At 43.9% G+C, this 21,700-nt stretch overlaps 1 protein-coding gene across 3 annotated transcripts in view; it reads left to right on the forward strand.

Annotated features, from left to right (window-relative positions):
• Positions 1–244: 244 nt before the first annotated feature.
• ZBTB21 (zinc finger and BTB domain containing 21) overlaps positions 245–21,700 on the forward strand; it is a 41,122-nt gene continuing 19,666 nt past the window's right edge. Inside the window, exon 1 of one of the 3 annotated variants that reach the window (XR_005288574.2) lies at positions 245–727. The gene's annotated coding sequence lies outside the window, so the exon portion shown is untranslated. Of the gene's footprint in view, positions 728–19,447; positions 19,742–21,700 lie in introns of those variants that run through there. The other 2 variants (XR_006278448.1, XM_043506996.1) reach the window with 2 other exon arrangements.

Genomic DNA, 21,700 nt, shown 5'->3' on the forward strand with positions numbered 1-21,700 from the left:
CACCCCGGCCCAACCGGACTCCGCGGCTGAGCGCGGGTGTCCCCGGAGAGGTCACGGTGCTGCGGCTGGGCTGGGGGCGCCTCGGCCCCGGCAGCACACGCGGGCCTGGGTGGGCAGCGGGTCAGCCCCGACTGTCCCCGTGCGCGGCTCGGGGGCAGCGCCCGGGGCTGCTCGGTCCCCCCCAGCTCCCGCGCAGCTGCATCCCCCGCTCAGTCTCGAGCCCGGAAGCCGGCAGCGGGGCCCAGCCCATCCCCGGGCGCTGCGAGACGCGCTGCGGGCTCAGGGGACGGGGGGATGCTCCGCTCTCAGCCCCCGAGTCTCGGGCCCGGCCCGCAGCGCGTAGCGGGGAGGCGGCTCCCACCCGACGCAGCGACCGGGATGAGATTTTGGCGAGAGGCGACTCCCCAGTCCCGCACAGAGCCGCCGCCGCCGCGCCCGCGGCAGGGCGCGAGGAGGAGCTGACGGTTGGGGGAACCCCGGTAACTCCCCCTCACCGCCACCCGTTCCCCAGCGCAAGCGCCTCTCCCGCACCCCCCACCCTGGCGCCGGCCAATCGCAACGCTGCGCACGTGACGAGCGTTCCCTGCGATGACCTCATCCCTGGTGTGGGATGACGTCAAATTCAAGATGGATGGAATCACGGCGGTGGCAGCAGCGCGCTCGGGCGAATCGTGAAGGGAGGCGCCGAGGGGGGCAGCAGGGTGGGGTGCGGCTAACGGCGGAGAGGGTGAGTAACGGCCGCGTCTCGCGCCCGTTTCGGGAGCTGCCCGCGCCGCGCGGGTCTCCCCGTGCACAAAGGCGTCTTTTCCTGACGTAACTCTGAGGTGTTTTTTTTTTCCCCCCCACCGAGCGGGGCTGCGGTCCCCAAACTCTTCAGTGCGCCTGCGCCACTTACAAAACTAGCCCGTCCCTTGTTCGCGCATGCTCCACTCCCGGGGGCGGACTAAGCCTGCCCATTGCGCGTGCACACATCCGCCACATAGACTCATCGAAGCCTCCAGTGCGCCTGTCTGGCGCCCACAGTGGGCTTCGCATTCCCTTTTTTTGCGGGTGTGTAGTGCCGCTGAAACAACCTCGAGCTTGCTTCGGTGCGCGTGCGCGGTAGCCAAAATATGGCCTTTTGCCCTGAGGCGTAGGCTGCTCAGGCGCAAACGTTTCACTGCGCAGGCGGGCTGACGGTGCCTGCGAGGGGAAAGGGGCGGCAGGGAGTTGCTGTGAGCATGCGCAGTGGCGTGAGCGTGGCCCTGCGTGGGGAGGGGAACTATTGAGTGTAGTGATGTCACTATAGGTGGTGAGAGTGCTCGTGCCTCCCCTGCTCCCACCAGCCCAAGCACGGAGCTCCAGCGCGGGTGCAGTCAGCGGGTGCAAGAGCTGCCGTGTTGCTGGTTAGGGCATCCGTGCCTGGCGTGGGGCCCAGTCACCCCGTTTGCATGGCACCCTGGGCTGTCCCTGCTGCATTGGCTTCAGTGCAGCGAATGTAGAGGGCGCTGGGCTGCCGTGGCAGTGTGGTTTATGCTGTATTATATGGAAGCTATACCTCGCGTTCGTGTTTCTGTCATCTGAACCTTGAAGAAAGAGAACACGTTTGTATATCGTAGGTTCTCCCTGCTGTGTCTCACAAAAGTGCTATGCTAATGTAAAAATTTAAGAGTAACTGCCTATGAAGTGGGCTGTAGTCCACAAAAGCTTATGCTGTAATAAATTTGTTATTCTACAAGTACTCCCGTTCTTTTTGCCGATTATGCTAACCTTGCTGAAAAGTCGTGCACACCAGTGCTGGGCAGGTAGCTGGTGGTTGTTTTTTCTTGTTCACTGAATCTGAAAATTGTGAAAAATTTCAGCATATCGAAAAAATGTGTTTTGAGTCAAATACAGCATGTTGTTTGACCTGGAACTCTTTGTTTTGGGTATTTTTAAAAGGATTCACAGAATGCCAGGAGGAGAAGTAGATGGTGATGATTGTGGTACCAATGCCCTTCTTATAACTTTTAGCCCAGCTTTTAGGCTACTCACCTGGGATATGAACATAAGAATGGCCATAGTGAGTCATACCGATAGTCCATTTAGCTCAGTGTCATTTCTTCTAACAGTTGTCAATGCCAGATGCTTCAGAGAGAATTAACAGAACAGGGCAATTATCAAGTGATCCTGTCCCTGTCATCTAGTCCTAGCATCTGGCAGTCAGAGGCTTAGGGACACCCAGAGCATAAGGTTGCATCCCAGACCATTTTGGGTAGTAGCCACTGATGGACCTGTCCTCTGTGAATTTATCTAAGTCTTTTTTGAACCCAGTTCTACTTTTGGTCTTCACAACATCCCCTGGCAATTAGTTCCACAGGTTGACTCTGCCTTGTGAGAAGTAGTACCTCTGTTGGTTTATTTTAAACCTGCTGCCTATTAACTTGATTGGGTGACCCCTGGTTCTTGTGTTATGTGAACGGGTAAAAAACACTTTGTTTATTCACTTCATCCACACCATTCTTGATTTTATAGACCTCTATCATATCCCTTCTTAATCATCTCTTTTATGAGCAAAACAGTCCCAGTCTTTTTTAATCTCTCCTCATTTGGAAGCTGTTCCATAACCCTAATCACTTTTGCTGCTCTTGTCTGTACCTTGTCCAATTTTAATGCATCTTTTTTGAGATGGGACAACCAGAACTGAGCGCAGTATTCAAGGTGTGGTTGTACCAAGGCTTTATGATATATTTTGTCTTATCTGTCCATTTCCTAATGGTTCCTAACATTCTGTTAGCTTTTTTGTTTGCTGCTGCACACTGAGCAGATGTTTTTCAGAGAACTATCCACAATGACTTCAAGATCTCTTTCTTGACTGGTAACAGGTAATTTAGACGGCATCATTTTGTATGTATAGTTGGGATTATGTCGCCGACGGTGCATTACTTTGCACTTATCAACATTAAATTTCTTCTGCCATTTTCTTGTCCCGTCACCCAGTTTTGTAATACTTCACTATCTGCTTTGGACTATATTGAGAACTATTGTATTGTCTGCAAACTGTGCTACCTCACTGCTTACCCCTTTTTCCGGGTCATTTATGAATAGCACTGATCCTAATACAGATCTTTGTGGGACCCTGCTGTTCACCTCCCTCCACTGTGAAAACTGACCATTTTATTCCTTTTACTTTGTTTAACTTTCCTCTTCATTTTTGTGTAGTTAAATGCTACTGTGGTGGACTTCTTTGGTATTCTGCCCCTCCCCCCCCCCATCCCCAGGATGTTAAATTTAATTACGTTATGGTCGCTATTACCAGATCCTGTGTGCCATTTAGGACTAAATCAAAAATTGCTTCTCCCTTTGTAAGTTCCAAAGCTAGCTGCTCCATGAAGTGGGGGAGACAGGTTCAGTTCTCTTCTCTGCCATGTGGAGAACGGATCTGAAATTATATCTCATATAACAGGAATGTGTCCATACCTCTCAACTATAGGCTATTTGGGGGCAGATCTCTCTCAATCTCTTTTGTTGAAGCTGTTCCGCTTTGTATAAATAATTAATCGTTGGAGCCCAGGGACTTGAACTTGGTCTTCCATATTCATAGATTCCAAGGCCAGAAGGGATCATTGTGATCGTCTAGTCTGACTTCCCATACTACACAGGCCACAGAATCTCCCCCAAAATAATTCCCAAACATATATTTTAGAAAAACATCCAATGTTAATTCAAAATTCAGTGATGGAAGTCCATCACGACCTCTGGCAAATTGTACCAATGCTCAACCACCCTCACTGTCAAAAAAAAGAAAAGGGGGAAAAAAAATAAGTACACCTTGTCTCCATCCTCAACCCCCAGCCATTGGATCATGTTATACCTTTCTCTGCCAGAATCAAGAGCCCATTGTCAAATATTTGTTCCCATGCAGACACTTACAGAATGTAATCAAGTCACCCCTTATGTGACAGCTTTTCAGAATGCCCAGGACTTTGTTACCTCATTATCCTCCTTCCTGAGTGAGAGAGACAGCTTTGGTTATGCATAACTAGATGTCATCTCCCTGACAACACTCTATTAGAAACCCAAACAATCTCCTCGGGGCTCTCTCACTCCTTACTTTACCTATTGTTATCTGCAAGGTATACATCAGTGCTCGAGCCCCTCTGAAAGCACCCCCCCATTGTATCCAGCCCCTGTCACTAGACACTCACAGAAATTACCAGGTTTGCTGTCCCCAAGGGAGCAGTATATGCACAGTTTGACTGCTACAACTCAGGATCAGGTTCTTTATACTGTCACAGCACTAAGACATGAGTTAAAGTTAAAACAATCGTATGTTTATTATCAAAGATAAAGATTTAAGAGATGCTGAGTAAGGGTTGGGCCAGATGGTTACAAGAGAGTGGTTGAAGGTAGATACATTAGTTCCAGGTTAAGCAAGTCCCTTTTTCCTGGGTAAGATAACAGGGATTATTCCAGAACACTCAGGAACTTTCAAGAACTAATTAAGGCAGACTGATTAGGACACCTGTAGCCAATTGGGAAGCTGCTAGAATTAATTAAGGTTAATCAGGACACCTGGTTTAAAAAGGCTGTCACTCCAGTTAGTGAGTGTGTGCGCGTAAGGAGCTGGGAGCGAGAGGATGTGGTGCTGGAGGAGTACAAGTGTTAACAGACATCAAGAAGAAGGTCCTGTGCTGAGGACAAAGAAGGTTTTGGGAGGAGGCCATGGGGAAGTAGCCCAGGGAGTTGTAGCTGTCGCACAGCTGTTCCAAAAGGCACTCTAGACAGCTGCAGTCCACAGGGCCCTGGCTGGAACCCACGGTAGAGGGCAGGCCCGGGCTCCCCCCAAACCTCTCAACTCGGGACCCAACACAGGAGGTTCCACCAGAGGGGAAGGTCTCTGAGCTGTTCCCCGACCCACATGGTGGATCAGCAGGGATTGTTGATTTTTTTTCCCATGCTGGCCAATGATGAGATTATCTGAGTGAACGGTAGATTTGAGGCACAAAGGTGGCCAAACTGAGGGCTACTGTGAATCTCTGAGGCGAGCAAAATCTGCCAGTAATCACAGGACCCACCAAGGTAGAGGAGGAACTTTGTCACAAAGGATAATGGAAAGAGAAATGGTTATGTATAAAACAAAAAGAATGACCTGTTTCTTGGAGGTTAAACTTAACTTTAATAGGCTAAAACTCTTGTTTAAAGCACTTTCTCACCTAAAGCAGTCTTCCAGCATCAACCAAACAACATGGCTGGCATTCACCTTTCTAAGTAGTATCTAAGGTGCCACAAGTACTCCTTTTCTTGTTACAGAACAGTGAACCCTTTACCAGTTGGCACTGAGGGGTTCTTAGGGTCACACCTGAACCGTCTTTGTTAAAATAAGTAGATTAGACTTTTTCGGTCTATATCCATACCTACATCATTCAGTGATTATGAGGCTCAGTGTGCCTGTTCTCCAAATCCTGTAATCCTTCTCGTGGCTCCTCCCCGAATCCTCTACAATTTATCAACATCCCTCAAATTGTGAGCTTCAGAACTCCTACATGAGTGCCCTACCGACCAGGTTATAGAATTATTCTCTCTCTCTCTGCCCCAATGACTGTTCATGTCATTATGAATGACTAAAAATTACCACTTCTAAAGACAATAACACCATCTCCAGACATTTTTCAAATGGCACCTAAGTCCTCCCAAAAAAATTTTGGTGAAAACTATTCAATTAACTCTTTATCGCATTCACAAATAGGTGAATCAGGTCACTCAAAATTGCATTTTTCATTGAATAAACTATTTGTCCAAAAAACTTAACTTAGCTCTAAGGCACACATAAATACTAAAAGACTAACGTGTAATGTATTTATTGGTCTGAGTTTGGGATGGCTTCATTGTTCAAAAGTAGCAAAGCTACATTCCAAACTCAGGTAAATAAAGCCTTTATTTCACCACACACCATCGTGTACTCTATCTTTTACAGAAAAGCTATTTTATATATTTGTAAACTTTTAATGGTGTTTGTGGTTTTTTTGTTTTTTTTTTGGTTTGTTTGGTAAAGCTTTGCTTGTAAATCCAGGGTTGTCTTAATACCATTAATCCAATTATACAGAGCTCAGAGAGAGAAAGATGGCGGGGAGAGTACTAATATATTTTTTTAAAAGCCTCTAAAATGATTTAAAATAGTTTTTCTATAAAGGTAGGACACTGCATTTTTTTCACGGTCAATATTTCATTACAAGACAGATGAAATGAACACTGTACAACACTGGAAAGCCTGGAATCGCAGTTTTCCACTGGTATAAGGACAGTTTTTTTCTTTTTCCTGATTGTGTGAGATATTGGATTTTAAAGTCACCTGTCAAGGAACCCATAGTAGTGTAAATTTAGAAGACCAGGCTACATTTTGGGCAAAAGGAAACTCTTGTGATAGATGCTATTTAAAAAATTTAAAAAAACCTATTTGAAGCTGCTCAGTTTTTTTTCACTTTGGTAGTCTCAGAATGTAAGGATTAGTAATAGACTGCAGGTGAAAAGGGCAAGATGCAGTTTCTCAGATGGTTGTAAAATTTAGCGTATGGATGGCATTGTCATATTTAGTATGAATAGGTGTAGAATTGGTGTGTGTATATAAAATTAACACTGCACTAATGTAGTTTTTTATTAAACTTCAAGTTAAAATAATCAAAAGTTTAATGTTCCAATAGCAATGTTAACATGGGGGGACGAGGGAGATGAGAGAGTTGTACAAATAAAGTCAATTTAACTATTAAAACAGGAGTAGCAAATGCTACAATATAGGAAGAGCTGGTAGCACTGACTATAAAAATTGCCCAACGCTTCCCCATTATAAGTCCCTGTTTTTGTTGCTTGTAACTTCGCTACGCTTTAACAGTTTGAACTGAAATATTCTGTGCTGGATTTCTCCGTCAAGATGAATGATTTTGTGGCAGCAGGAATTTGAGCCAAAATGATTTAGCTGTTTCTGAGAATAAGGCAAGACAAAAATAAGTTGTTTGTACATGTTCTGGTGACCTTTTATTTTAGAAACTCCTAATCCATTAGAGCAGGAATTCAAAATTAGGCAGGGGGAGGCCTTTGTATTAGGGAGGTTCGTTTTTCCATTCCCAAGAAAATAGACCTAAATTGGGCCAAATTATTAACCTTTGAAGAATTGCAGTCTGCATATGCTCAGTAGACATTTGCTAGAGCTTCACAGTCAAATGCCAAAGATTCTGTCTGCATGTCAGCCCAGGGCATAGCAGGACTTTCCCCATCATTGCAGGTGTGAGCTACTGCAGGCTCTGCCAAAGCTGGGGCCCAGGTTTGTGCATCAGAACGGAAAGCAGGGAACATTTCTCTTCTCCTGTGCCATCAATACTTTCCCCTTTGCTGGGCCCAGGCAGTGCTGAAGAGGAAGCTACCTGATTCAAATTCAGAGGGTACAAGAGCTGGACTGGGAGTGAGAGGAGGGAAGATAGGAATAGATAGGGACAAGGAGCCTGGGTTGGGGAGACATGGGACTGAAGGCTGGCAAGTGGGAGAGGTAAACTGGGACTGAGAGTTGGGATGTGAAGGCGGGAGGTAGGAGGGAGAGACAAATCTGATGGGGATCCGAGGTCTGGGAAGAATCATAGAATATCAGGGTTGGAAGGGACCTCAGGAGGTCATCTAGTCCAACCCCCTGCTCAAAGCAGGACTAATCCCCAACTAAATCATCCCAGCCAGGGCTTTGTCAAGCCTGACCTTAAAAACTTCTAAGGAAGGAGATTCCACCACCTCCCTAGGTAACACGTTCCAGTGTTTCACCACCCTCCTAGTGAAAATTTTTTTCCTAATATCCAACCTAAACCTCCCCCACTGCAACTTGAGACCATTACTCCTTGTTCTGTCATCTGCTACCACTGAGAACAGTCTAGATCCATCCTCTTTGGAACCCCCTTTCAGGTAGTTGAAAGCGGCTATCAAATCCCCCCTCATTCTTCTCTTCCTCAGACTAAACAATCCCAGTTCCCTCAGCCTCTCCTCATAAGTCATGTGTTCCAGTCCCCTAATCATTTGTGTGGCCCTCCGCTGGACATTTTCCAATTTTTCCACATCCTTCTTGTAGTGTGGGGCCCAAAACTGGACACAGTACTCCAGATGAGGCCTCACCAATGTGGAATAGAGGGGAACAATCACGTCCCTCAATCTGCTGGCAATGCCCCTACTTATACATCCCAAAATGCCATTGGCCTTCTTGGCAACAAGGGCACACTGTTGACTCATATCCAGCTTCTCGTCCACTTTAACCCCTAGGTCCTTTTCTACAGACAACTGGGACTGGCTGGACAAAGAGATTGGGACAAGGAACCAAGAAGGTGGGTGGGGATAAGGATACTGAAGCTCAACGAGAAGACTGAGTCTGGGGACAGGTATGGTGAGGGGGACAGTGAATGGAGGCTGAGATAGGAGAAATAGAAGGACAGATTAGAGAGGAACTATGGGGGAATGGGACAGGCTGGCCAAGGAGAGTGGACCAGAGATGGAAAAAAGCCTATGGAGTGGAGACAGACTGGCTGGGTAAGGAAAATTGGACTGGGATGAGAGGCTAGGATAGGGCCAGGGACAAACTGTAACAGAGAGAGCAGAAGTGAAGCTTGGGGGAAACAGGTATTACTCCCCCTGACCCACCCCCAGGATAAAGTTAGGGATCCCAGGTGGTGGGGTGGACCAAGGGAGATTCTGGATTCAGTGTCTGAAACTGAAGTAGGAGAAATCAGGCACAAGGGGATCATTTATAAGATGAGGAATGAATTAGCTTTTATTATTTACAGCTGTCTGGCACCTCTGGATAAGTCCAGGAACCAGCTTCAGATCAAAGAGAAGGGGCTGCTCACCCAACTGCTGTTTGACTCCACAAAATTGCCATCAGCCTCCTGCAAAAGCGTCTGTTATCCTGTGACCATTCCCACAAGGTTACTGCCAGTAGTGGCCACAGCCATCCTTCTATTTGGTCAGTCAGGACCAAGATCTCTGAAGGCCTCCCATTCTGACTGCCATAGTGTCAGCCACTTCTTATGTCTGCTCTGGCCCTTTCTACATACAAATTAGCAGACTTCCTGCAGATTCTGTCTGCATACCCCAGGAGTTAGGCTTGTTACACAGGCAAAGGGTCCTGTGGGGAAAAATAGTATATAATCATGTAATTAAAGACCATCTCAGAATGCGTACACGTAAGGGGGTCAAATTAAGGCAATCTTAATTCTGGCATTTCTTAACTTTTGAGTGCTTGACTTTGCCACCTTAATAATGTTCTGTTAACATAGCTTGTCTGTGTGTGTATATAATATATATATATATATATGAGAGTGAGTTAACATTTTATAGAAAACAAAAATGTTTTCTACCTATTTAAGATAATACACATCACTGAAAACTACTTGATGCCAAGTGTGAGCTTTCTGAGTTCAATTGACTATGAGCTATTTCCATGAAGCTGGAAATTACTGATGATCAGAATATAAAATAAATTAGGGTTTTTTGCTCGCCTTCATACCAGTGGCAATAATTTGTGTTAAATTAAACAACTGTCAGTAGACAGCAAGAATGGAAAATTTCAGGTCAAAGGGAGAATTTTTCACAAAGTTATGAGCAATTAATAATTATGAGTCACATTTATTATCACTGAAATTTTGAAATCTTAATAATAGTAGTTGCTAATAGTGACTGTTATAATATTCTTCAGTTTTGAAATACACAAATGAAAACTGTTGACTTTCCATATCTGCAAAGTGTCATTATTAACAGTGAGTGAAGGCTCATTCAGAAGGCTATCACCTTCTAAATTAGTGAATTACCTTCTTACTCAGTAGATCTGCACCCTGTGCATATTCAGTCGTTTGTGCTTTCTTTAATGACAGTTACATTTTTACTACTGGTTTCAGAGTAGCAGCCGTGTTAGTCTGTATTCGCAAAAAGAAAAGGAGTACTTGTGGCACCTTAGAGACTAACAAATTTATTAGAGCATAAGCTTTCGTGAGCTACAGCTCACTTGTACTTGTGGCACCTTAGAGACTAACAAATTTATTAGAGCATAAGCTTTCGTGAGCTTACAGCTCACTTCAAGCTCACTTTTCTTTTTATTTTTACTACTGTCAGCCCTGCAGGGCCAACTCAGATCTGGCAGAGAGAATTCCATTCATAAAAAATAATAGTACTTGCACCTTCCATCTGAGGATCTCAGAAAACTAATTCTCTACAAACACAGCAAAATCCTGCATCACAGATGGAAAAGAGTATAACATACTCTGCTTTAAAACCCATCCTCAGTTCAAAGGAGATCTCCTCCTCAATCCTGTCCCTAATGGCTCTCTGTCAGTGTAAGACTAGTCTCCATAAAGCAGTCCTCCCCCCACCCCCCCATGATTATGAAATTTGGGACAGCAAGGCTTTTTTTTTTTCCTTCCCCCCCCCCCCCCCCAACATAGTTGAAAGAAGGGAAATGTATTTTGTACTGTCTTCACTGAATGAAGCTTTTATGTGTCATGTCATTCTGGAGCAGATCATGTACATCTCAAAAACTGAGTCATTCAAGGAACAAGAAACAAAAGCTTGTTTTTATGTTAAGCACCTGCTCCGCTCTCCCATGTTTTTTTTCTTTTTTCTTTTTCATAATATTGTGATTAATCTCCCCTATCAAATTTTACTCATCTGGAATGGATGAAGAAATCCCTCATTTTGGATGATTTAAGATAATTTAAATCTCTTATGCTGAAGAATTTTGTTGTAGTGCTTCAATGAAACATTAAAATCTTGCTCCCTAATTTAATTAAAAATGCCCCTTTATTTAAATGGTCACAGATTGAGAGTATACCTTATGGAAACTTGATTTCCATAATCTACATTGAATGAAGGTTTCAAAAATACTTTAATGTGAAATCTGTGATCGTAGGGCAATTCATGTACATTTCTTAAACTGAATTCTTTAAGAAAGACAAAAGCATTTTGGGGCACCTACTTCACTCTCCTCCTCTTTTTCTACATTATCTTCAAAAGCAATTAAAATAAGCAGTTTTAAGAAATCTCTTACAAAAATGCCTTTAAATATATGTATGCACTTTTTTCCTAATTTTAGGATACTTTTTTCTTAATTTGTAAAACTTTTATTAGATTACTTGGAGGTATTATTAAAGAGTGGTGTTTACAATGGTATTTCTCATCTTTTCATGTACATGCATAATTTTGTTAACATTAATTGAAAGCACCAACCGATATTTATCGGTGGCAGGAGCTAACTTTGGGTCCAATTCTGCTCACATTAAAGTCAATAACAAAACTCTCATTGTGTTCTGTAGGAGCCGGTTAGGGTCCTTTGTTATTATGTATTCATGTTATAATGGACACAGAGAAAGAACACAATTTCTAAGTCTCATAGAATAAGGTTTCAGAGTAGTAGCTGTGTTAGTCTGTATCTGCAAAAAGAAGAGGAGTACTTGTGGCACCTTGGAAACTAACAAATTTATTTGAGCATAAGCTTTCGTGGGCTACAGCTACTTCATCGGATTCGGATGCATAGAATGGAGCATATAGTAAGAAGATATACACATACAGAGAACATGAAAAGGTGGAGTAAGAGGCTAATTAATTAAGATGAGCTATTTTCAGCAGGAGAAAAAAAAACTTTTATAGTGATAAGATGGCCCATTTAGATAGTTGACAAGAAGGTGTGAGGATACTTAACATGGGGAAATAAATTCAATATGTGTAATGACACAGCCACTCCCAGTCTCTATTCAAACCCAAGTTAATGGTTTGCTTCTTAATTCAAGCTCGGCAGTTTCCATCAGATCATCTAATCTGATTTACATATACAGGCCACTAAATTTCACCCAAATCCCCCTATATGAAACCCAAAGACTAGTGTCAAGGTTCCTTCCCCACTCTGAACTCTAGGGTACAGATGTGGGGACCTGCATGAAAACCCCCTAAGCTTATTTTTACCAGTTTAGGTAAAACTAGGTTAAAACTTCCCCAAGGTACAAACTATTTTACCTTTTGCCCTTGGACTTTATTGCTGCCAACACAAGTGTCTAACAAATATATAATAGGGAAAGAGCCTGCTTGGAAATATCTTTCCCCCCCAAAAATCCTCCCAAACCCTACACCCCCTTTCCTGGGGAAGGCTTGATAAAAATCCTCACCAATTTGCATAGGTGAACACAGACCCAAACCCTTGGATCTTAAGAACAATGAAAAAGCAATCCGGTTCTTAAAAGAAGAATTTTAATTGAAGAAAAAGTAAAAGAATCACCTCTGTAAAATCAGGATGGTAAATGCCTTACAGGGTAATCAGATTCAAAACATAGAGAATCCCTCTAGGCAAAACCTTAAGTTACAAAAAGACACAAAACCAGGAATCTACATTCTATTCAGCGCAACTTATTTTATCAGCCATTTAAACAAAACAGAATCTAACACGTATCTAACTAGATTGCTTATTAGCCCTTTACAAGAGTTCTGACCTGCATTCCTGCTCTGGTCCCAGCAAAAGCAACACACAGACCGAGAGAACCTTTGTTTTTTCCCCACCTCCAGCTTTGAAAGTACATTGTCTCCTCATTGGTCATTTTGGTCAGGTGCCAGCAAGGTTATCCTAGCTTCTTAACCCTTTACAGGCGAAAGGGTTTTTCCTATGGCCAGGAGGGATTTAAAGGTGTTTACCCTTCCCTTTATATTTATGACAACTAGTTTCCCCAGGACTGAAGTGTTTTGGGTTAACTAAACTATGAGCCACAGGCAGAAAACAGGAGAGATGCAGATGCCACCAGTGCCTGAGGCCCCTTCATTGGCAGGGAAATGATTAAATGAGAGATGCCCAAATGATCCCAGCAGGTGAAACATGCCCCATGCTACAATGGAAGGTGAAAACTCCTTGAGCTTCCTGTCAAACTGAGCTGGTGGAAAATTCCTTCCTGACCCAGATCTGGGATTTGTATGACCCTGGGTGCGTGAGCAAGACACATAAGTCAGGCATCTAGAAAGACATGCCAGCCAGGCATTTTCTGCATGACCTCAGAGCACTGGTCCACCAGTGTCCCGTCTCGAGCTATGACCAATTTAAGTTGCATTAGAGGAAGGAGAAGATTTTTAAAAAAAAAAAATGCATCAAGCCAATTGGGGGAGCGGGGGGGAGAGGCCCCTGCAGATGCCTGCCTGAAGCCTGATATTTGATTGTAGTCACTATCCTAATACAGAACTACAGGTGTTATGAGCCAATACATGTTTGTTTCCCACTCATATGGAAAAAAAACACTTGTTTAGAAAATATGCAAAGGAGCTTGTTCAAAATTAACTTTTATTTGGAAGTGGAGGGGAAAGTCCCTCATATACCTGTGTGACAAAATTCCTGCTCTACCCTGGTGGGTCTTGTGCTTATTGGCAGATTTGCTCGCCTTGGAGCTTCACGGCAGCCCTCAGCTTGGCCATTTTTCTGAATTCACAGTCCAGGTTGATTCCTCCTGTGGCTGACCAGGAGTTGGGGAGGATTTGGGGGGAACCTGGGCCTGCCCTCTACTCCAGGTTCCAGCCCAGGGCCCTGTGGACTGCAGCTGTCTAGAGTGCCTCCTGGAACAGCTGGGCGACACCTACAACTCCCTGGGCTACTTCCCCACGGCCTCCTCCCAACACCTTCTTTATCCTCACCATAGGACCTTCCTCTTGGTGTCTGATAATGCTTGTACTTCTCAGTCCTCCAACAGTCCACCTTCTCACTCTCAGCTCCTTACACACACCACAAACTGAAGTGAGCTCCTTTTTAAACCCAGTTGCCCTGATTAGCCTGCCTTAATTGATTCTAGCAGCTTCTTGATTGACTGCAGGTGTTCTAATCAGCCTGTCTTAATTGTCTCCAGAATGTTCCTGATTTTTTAGGAACCTTCCCTGTTACCTTACCCAGGGAAAAGGGACCTACTTAACCTGGGGCTAATATATCTGCCTTCTATTACTCTCTTATAGCCATCTGGCCGGACTCTGTCACACCTGTCATAAGGATTAGGTTCTCCCAATTTACTCCAGCATCAAACCACCAGCTATCTTCCCATTACCATCCATATCATCTGTCACAGCTACCACTATTTTGCCCCTGGCTCAGGACAGCTGGATGGAGTTTCCTTTGGAACCCATCAAACTGCTCTTACATTACTTAAGGGGAGGAATCATAAGAGAGAGAGATGAGGTGCTTTTCCCGGAATTTGGAGTTGGTAAATCCACTGTGGGGACTGTTGTGATCCAACTATGCAGGGCCATTTATTGCCTTTTGGTAAGAAGGGTAGTGACTGTTGGTAATGTGCAGGACATACTGGGTGGTTTTGCTGTAGTGGGGTTCCCTAGCTGCGGTGGGATGATAGGGATGTGTGTGCCATCTATCTTGGCACCAGACCACCTTGCCAAAGAGTACATAAACAGAAAGGGATGCTTTTTAATGGTGTTGCAAGCATCAGTGGATCACCAGAGGCCTTTTACCTACATCAACGTGGGGTGGTCAGGGAAGGTGCATGATGCTTGCATCTTTAACAAGACAGGTCTGTTCAGAAAGCTGCAAGTGGGGACTTTCTTTCCAGAACACAAAATAACCATTGGTGACTTTAAAATGCCGAAACTGATCCTGAGAAAGGCAGCCTACCCCTTGCTCTCATGGCTCATGAAGCTGAACACTGGACACCAGCAAGGAACAGTTCAACAATAGGCTGAGCAGGTGCAGAATGGTGGTTGAATGTGCCTTTGGCCATTTAAAGGGTCACTGGTGCAGTCTGTTTACTAGCTTAGACTTTAGTGAAAGCAATATCCCCTGGTTGTAGTTATCTGCTGTGTGCTCCATAAAATCTGTGAGGCAAAGGGTTAGAACTTTCCACAGGAGTAGGGGGTAGAGGCAGATAGTCTTGTCTGCTGATTTTGAACAGCCAGATACTAGAGCAATAAGAGGAGCACATCATGGAGCACTGTGTCTCAGGGAGGCTTTGAAAACCTGATTTAGTAATGATCCCCAGTAATGTGCGCTGCTTCTTGAATTATGCCTTCCCTTACTGTGAACCTTGCTGTGCCTGCTGAGTTTCTGTCTCCAGCAAATGCCCTCTGTTTCTGTAGTTTCCCTGTACCTCTCCTTCCTCCGTGGTGTGAAGTAATAAAGATTATTTCATTCTCAGGACCTGTAGTTTTATTGCACAAACATATTGGAAGTGAAAGATCAGGAAAATAATAAAAGGAGTACTTGTGGTACCTTAAAGACTAACAAATTTATTTGAGCATCTCTAAGAGTCTCTCTAAGGTGCCCCAAGTACTCCTTTTCTTTTTGCGGATACAGACTAACACGGCTGCTACTCTGAAACCAGCCAGGAAAATAATGTAACCTGGGACAGTCATTAGAATAAAATTTGGAGGGGCAAAACACTGTGATCTTTTCTTTTAAATACCGTGGCTTTGCCTGTCAAAGATCATCCTTTGTGCGCCTTCCTAGTACCCTCCCCCGGTGTGGAGTGGAAGAAATATAGCTTTTTTTCCCCCTGGCCTCCTGGAACGTGAGGGGGAGGTGAGAATACAGTGATGCAGCAATGCTGTTTTGCAGGAGCTGTAGAGGGAGTCTAACCTCAAGGTGTTTTTTGTGAAGGTCTACCGGATGCCGCAACATGTCCTTCGGAATCCCCAGCATCTCCTGCTGTGTGCCATGCCATGCTCATGCTCCTGAGCTGCTCTCCTGCTCACAATGTCCATGTCCAGTTTTTCAGATAGAGAAATCCTCCATGCTCTCTGCTCAGTGTCTGCCATCCCAGAGGTGTTCTAATCTCATTAAACACGTCATCACGTGTTGTCTTTTGTCTTCTTCTAATCTGAGACAGCCTCTCCGCTGGTATGGAGGATGAGCTAAAGGCCACACTTTCAGCTATAGGACATGAAAGCACAAAGCAATCATTGTCAATCCATAATCAGGGTCTAGTGCACAATTAATACATAAAATTTCTCCTTATTCCACTAAAGTACAAGGCAGAACATTTTCACTGATGCAAGGTATTCATTGAACTGGCTTGCTGTACCAGGCACGATGAGTAGGACCTGGGGACATGGGCACCAAGCGACTGTCTGCAGCATTGGGTGGGCAACCCACGGCAAGAACACAAGTGGCATTGGCCACCTGCCCTTTGTAACATGGACTTCGTGTGGCGATCAGGGGCCACCGTTGACCTTCCCAAACTGCAAACCTTGGCAAAGGCAGCGTGGTGGGGAGAGTTGCGGTGACGAGAGTGCACAAGCAAATTTCCCAAATCCTCCTCTACCCCTTCCCCATTGCACTGCTGCTAGCCATGGCCTGAGGCTTGTAGTTTGTAAGCTCAATGCCTACCCCTGCCACCCAAACCACCAGCATTCAGTGGTGCTGGAATAGTTTTTATAGTGGGATGAGAGCCATTGAACCAAACTGTAAACCCTATATATAATGGAAACCACTTCAACTCAAGGGGTGTTGCAGCACCCCCTGCACTCCTAGTTCCAGCACCTATGCCAGCATGTCTAGGAAACCGTGAGGGAACAGAAAAGCACAATGGGGTGGGATCACATGCACTATTGTTTTCAGTTGCTCGGACTGCAATGAAAACTGCCACCGTCTCCCCTAGCTGATATCACTCTCCTGAAGGTAACAGAGACAGCAAGGACCTCATTCAGTGCACAGAATAGACAGAACCCAGGGAATTGATCAGAATTCTATAGTGAAATGAAACTCTTATCTGCAGGACCCCTGCCTCCGTTAGTGCAGAAGTTGGAAGGTGTGTAGTGAATGAGTAGGGCCTTCATTTTCAGTTTTCATTTTATTTAACTTTTCCTGGGAATTTATCCGTGTTTATTAGTACACCAACAAAAACAGGTGAAAATTGGTGAAAAAAACTATTAATAATTTTTTCTGAGTAAATATCAGGGTTTATTTTGGTGGACGGGAAAAAACTATTCAGCAGATTAATGCTTTGATGAATGGAATTCAATGTGGTTTGCTGCAGAACTAAAACAGAACTCAAAACACAATGCTACCTCCTGAGTTTAAGAAAACAATACAGCTCTAATCTCCACATAAAACTTTTCATTTGAATAAACAGTTTACTGTTGTTGACTTAAAACTGTTAGCATAAAATATTTGTATTTAATAATTGAGCCACACCATTTACAGTGCATACAATCAACTTCTTCATTTTCTCCTGTTTTTGTTTTTTTAAACTTTAGAGGACTTCCTTGTGCTCTGAAACGTATTCTGATACAGATTTTCATTTTCTACCCATTTTAGTGTTTTAGATCTTTAAACCATTATCTGCTAACAGCTTGAAATGTGTACGTGGTGAGCATGAGATTCATCAGTACGTTTGGATGTGCACGCACTTCAGAGCTTGTGTGTGTGCCTGTTTGTTGTATCTTCTAGACCAGTGGTTCCCAAATTAGGGGCGCCGCTTGTTCAGGGAAAGCCCTTGGCGGGCCGGGCCTGTTTGTTTACCTGCCGTGTCCACAGGTTCGGCCAATCGCAGCTCCCATTGGCTGTGGTTGGCCACTCTAAGCCAATGGGAGCCGCAGGAAGCGGCATGGGCCAAGGGACGTGCTGGCCGCCACTTCCCACAGCCCCCATTGGCCTGGAGTGGCAAACTGCAGCCACTGGGAGCTGCGATCGGCCAAACCTGCAGACGCAGCAGATAAACAAACAGGCCTGCCCCGCCGGAGACTTTCCCTGAACAAGTGGTGCCCCTAGTCTGGGAACCACTGTTATAGACTAATACTTAGCCATACTTCAACAGGCAGCTTTGCATTTACACACAGACTAATATATTATCATAATACATGTATGTCATGCAATGTGTTTTAATTTTCTAATAAAACAAGTTATTTTTTATATATTTGAATGATACAAAAGTAGGGTGGAAATTGGAGGGAAAATGAATAATACTTTTTGTAAAACCCAGGATTTTTTTGGTAAAAATCAGTTTAAACTGAAAACGAGGGGGCTTATAAATGAGGTAGGGAACTGCAGAAAGAGAAAGGTGGTCCCATGGCTGAGGAAGTTGAATGCTGCCCTGGAGAACTGGATTATATCCCTGCCACAGAGCTCCTATATGATGTTGGGCAAGCCACTTAAACCAAAATGTTCATAGTTGGCCATTAATTATGTGTTCCTCATTTTCTGAGTATTCAGTGCATGACAACTAGGGTCTGACTTGCAGAAGTGGTGACCACTCCTAACTGTATCCTAAGCCAATGGGAACTGTGCTTTGAAACATGTAAAGTGCTACGAAAATGCTAAGTACTCTGTAAAATCAGGTCCGAGTTGTTTATAATTGGGCAATCAAAATTAGTGGATGCTTGACTATCTTGGTCTTAATTTCTCTGTGCCTCCATCCACCATTTTACTGATGGGGAAAAAAATACTACCACATCTTCTCATAGGAGTATTGTGAAGATAAATTCATTAGCGTGAAGCAGTCATACTATGGTGATTGGAACCACAGAAAAACATGAGAAAATTAATAATTTTGTATTCAGTGTAGTGTTGGATGATGTATCATAAATAAAGTAGGGGCCACACATTGGATGTTGAAGATAAAAACATTGAATAATTGTTCATTTAGTGAGCACTATGCATCCTGTGCACTCAATCAGGCAGAAGTCTTGTGGGAAAAGTAGTATGTGATCAAGTCATTAAACACTGTACTCTACTATAGGTAACCTGATAGGCCCCTGTGTCCTGGGGCAGTTTGCACAGTGATAGCAAACTTACACAATGTATTTTTAGATGAATATTTGCCAATTCTTTCCCTCGGATGTGCATTGTTGCACAAGGATTTCCTGAGACCAAATTACACTGTGATTCGCTTAATGATCTCTGTGGCATGTTAATACTGGAATGTATAGGAATAAATAGTTTTTGTTAAGGATCTTATCACTCCAGGAATATTGAAACAAAATTGTCTTTTATTAGTTGTTGCTGTCTTCATGATCTGGTGTCAATCATCTTGATTTTGCCACCTGCATATTTCAGTGATGGGCTTAATATTAGAAATATTTAAGGGAGAGAGTTTCACAGACACCAGCTCTGTACTGGAAATAGTTTCAGTTGAGTTGACGAAATGGAATTCTACTGTTTTGCTCATGGTATTAGGCAGACTATGGTGTGTGTTTGACACAGTACCTATAGATTGATCAGTCCTACTTCCTGCAGTGCACTGAACACCTGTAGGCTCAAGCCTTGGGTGAGGCCAATGTAAAACCTTTTGAGTTTCAAAGGAGATTTGATTGGTAAAGAATGATAGGATAGGAATAATAGTTAATGCTAGTCAATCTGGTTTTATGGAAAATAGGTCTTGTCAAACAAACTTGATTTCACTACTTGAGATTACAAGTTTGGTTGATAAAAATAACTGACTAGATGTAATGTACTTAGACTTGTGTAAAACATTTTAAAAGAGTAACTGCACAGTATTGATAAAGCACCTGTTAAATGGATTAAGAACTGACTAAGTGACAGATTTCAAAGTAGTCTTTTATGGCGAATCGTCACTGAGTGGAGGTGGTTTCTAGTGGGGTTCCAAGGGATCGGTACTAGGTCTAATGGTATTTAACATTTTCATCAATGTTATAAATATATCATTCAAGTAAATATAAAATTACTTGTCATAGGGTGGCACTAGCCCTTTAAGATGGAAGAGGGCAGTGTACCTGTGATTGATGAGCTGATTCCCAGTTGGGCTTGAAAGTGGACACCAGGGCCCTATAGGGAGGAAGTTGTCAGGTGAGAGTTGTACAAGACCAGAAGAGAGAGAGCCTGAGATGACTCAGAGAGACAAAAAGCAGCCAGGAAGAGCTGGCAGAAGTTGCTTGGGAGCAAGCTGAGTTTGGAAGGAGAGCAGTAACTGAGCTGCTGGTGAGGAGCTTGGAGGAAAGCCGTTGGTGAGAACTGATGGAAGCTGGGGACCCCTGATGAGCAGAAGGGTTGGGCAGTGGCCCCTATGAAAGGGGAAGATCAGTGTGGTCGGGAAGATGAGTCTAGAAGCATGAAGATTGTTGAGAGAGTATGGGGTAGGATTCCATAGCAGGGAGAGCCTGGAACACTGCTGGAAAATTGGTCACTCTGGCAGGGAGGCCTGACAAGTTGGGCCTTAGTTCGGGGCAAAATTAACTGGGAAGAAAGTGCTGTTGTTGACTCTTGATTTGGTGACTTGAAGATGGTGCCCGTGGAGAGGGGAATGGAAAAAACCCACTCTGGCTCTGTTTATTGTAGAAATTGAAAAATGGTTTTATTACAAGATTTTGGGGGAATTACTGCCTTGGTGTGTGTGAATAAATTGCACCTAGAGGCAGGTTTTGTATCGAACCTTGAGAGATTTATGTTCCTTTCTTTGGCAAACAAAAGGGGAAACTGAGACAGGCACACTTGTGCCACAGCTTGCCACTAGAGGGTGCCTCAGCTGGGGATCACCCTATCCCATCATTGCTGATTAAAATTTGAGGATAACAAAAAAGATTGGTGGAGTGGTAAACAGTATTGAGGACAGGGCAGTCATAAAAAGCAATCTGGAACACTTGATAAGCTGGGCCCTTTCAAACAGAATACGTTTTAATACAACCAAATGTGGGTATACATCTAGGAACAAGAATTGCAGGTTGTGATGGGATCCCCGAAGTACAACCTGGAATTGGGGTACTGCTGTGCTTCCTTAACTCTCCAGCCTGGGCTGTCTCTCACAATGCTTTGCTAGTGACAAGCAGCAAACCCCTCCATGCACTGTCATCCCTCAGTACAACAGCATGGGGAACCCCAAACCCAGCTAGATTGCATGAATGTTCCCTGACCCACTGACCAATCACACGGAGAAAGGCACCAGCAGATCTCCCAAGCCCCCAGCCTTAGACTCCTGGAATACACCCTTTTGCCCTGGTCAGAAGCCTGGCCAGTATAAGTTTATTACCCAGTCTGTTCCTCCCTCGATGTGGAGAGGACACATGCTAGCCTTTGTAAACTGAGCTGAAATTTCCCAAGCACTTTACCTAAAACAGTGTGTTTTGGATGTATTATAAAACAAATTTATAAACTACAGAAAGATAGATTATAAGTGGTAGGCACAAAAGATCAGCTATAGTTACCAAAGAAAATAAAAAGTAAGTATACAGTCTAAATCTTAAACCTTATTAAACTAGACAGTATTTGGGTCAAGCAGTTTTTCTCACCCTACTGGATGTTGTAGGTAAGTGACAGTTCTTAATACACAGGCTTCCCCTATAAGCCTTGGACCAGTCTACTCAGTTCAAGTCTTTTGTCTTCCCAGCGTTCTTGTTGCTTCCAGGGTAGGTGGAGGAAGAGAAAGGCAAAAGCATGACACCACTGTCCCCTATTTTATATCCTCAATCCATGTGCTTGGAAAACAGTAGCCCAGACATGTCCTGGTGGGTTTTGCTGAGTCGCAGGGTTGAGCAACCCTGCACTGTGTGGCGCTTCTCTTACAGAATTGTAAATCCCTTGTTTACAACTCCACTGCTGATTACAAGATTAAAAAAAAGAAATAGTATTTTTAATTCACCTCGTACAAGTACAATCTGTTTATTATGAAAGTGCAACTTACAAATGTAGAATAATGTTTTTACATAACTACACTCAAAAACAAAACAGTGTTAAACTTTAGAGCCTACAAGTCCACTCAGTCCTACTTCTTGTTCAGCCAATCACTAAGGTTCCAGGGTGCTGCTTTGAGGA

The sequence above is a fragment of the Dermochelys coriacea genome, chromosome 1 (assembly GCF_009764565.3).
Source record: "Dermochelys coriacea isolate rDerCor1 chromosome 1, rDerCor1.pri.v4, whole genome shotgun sequence".
Lineage (NCBI taxonomy): Eukaryota > Metazoa > Chordata > Testudines > Dermochelyidae > Dermochelys > Dermochelys coriacea.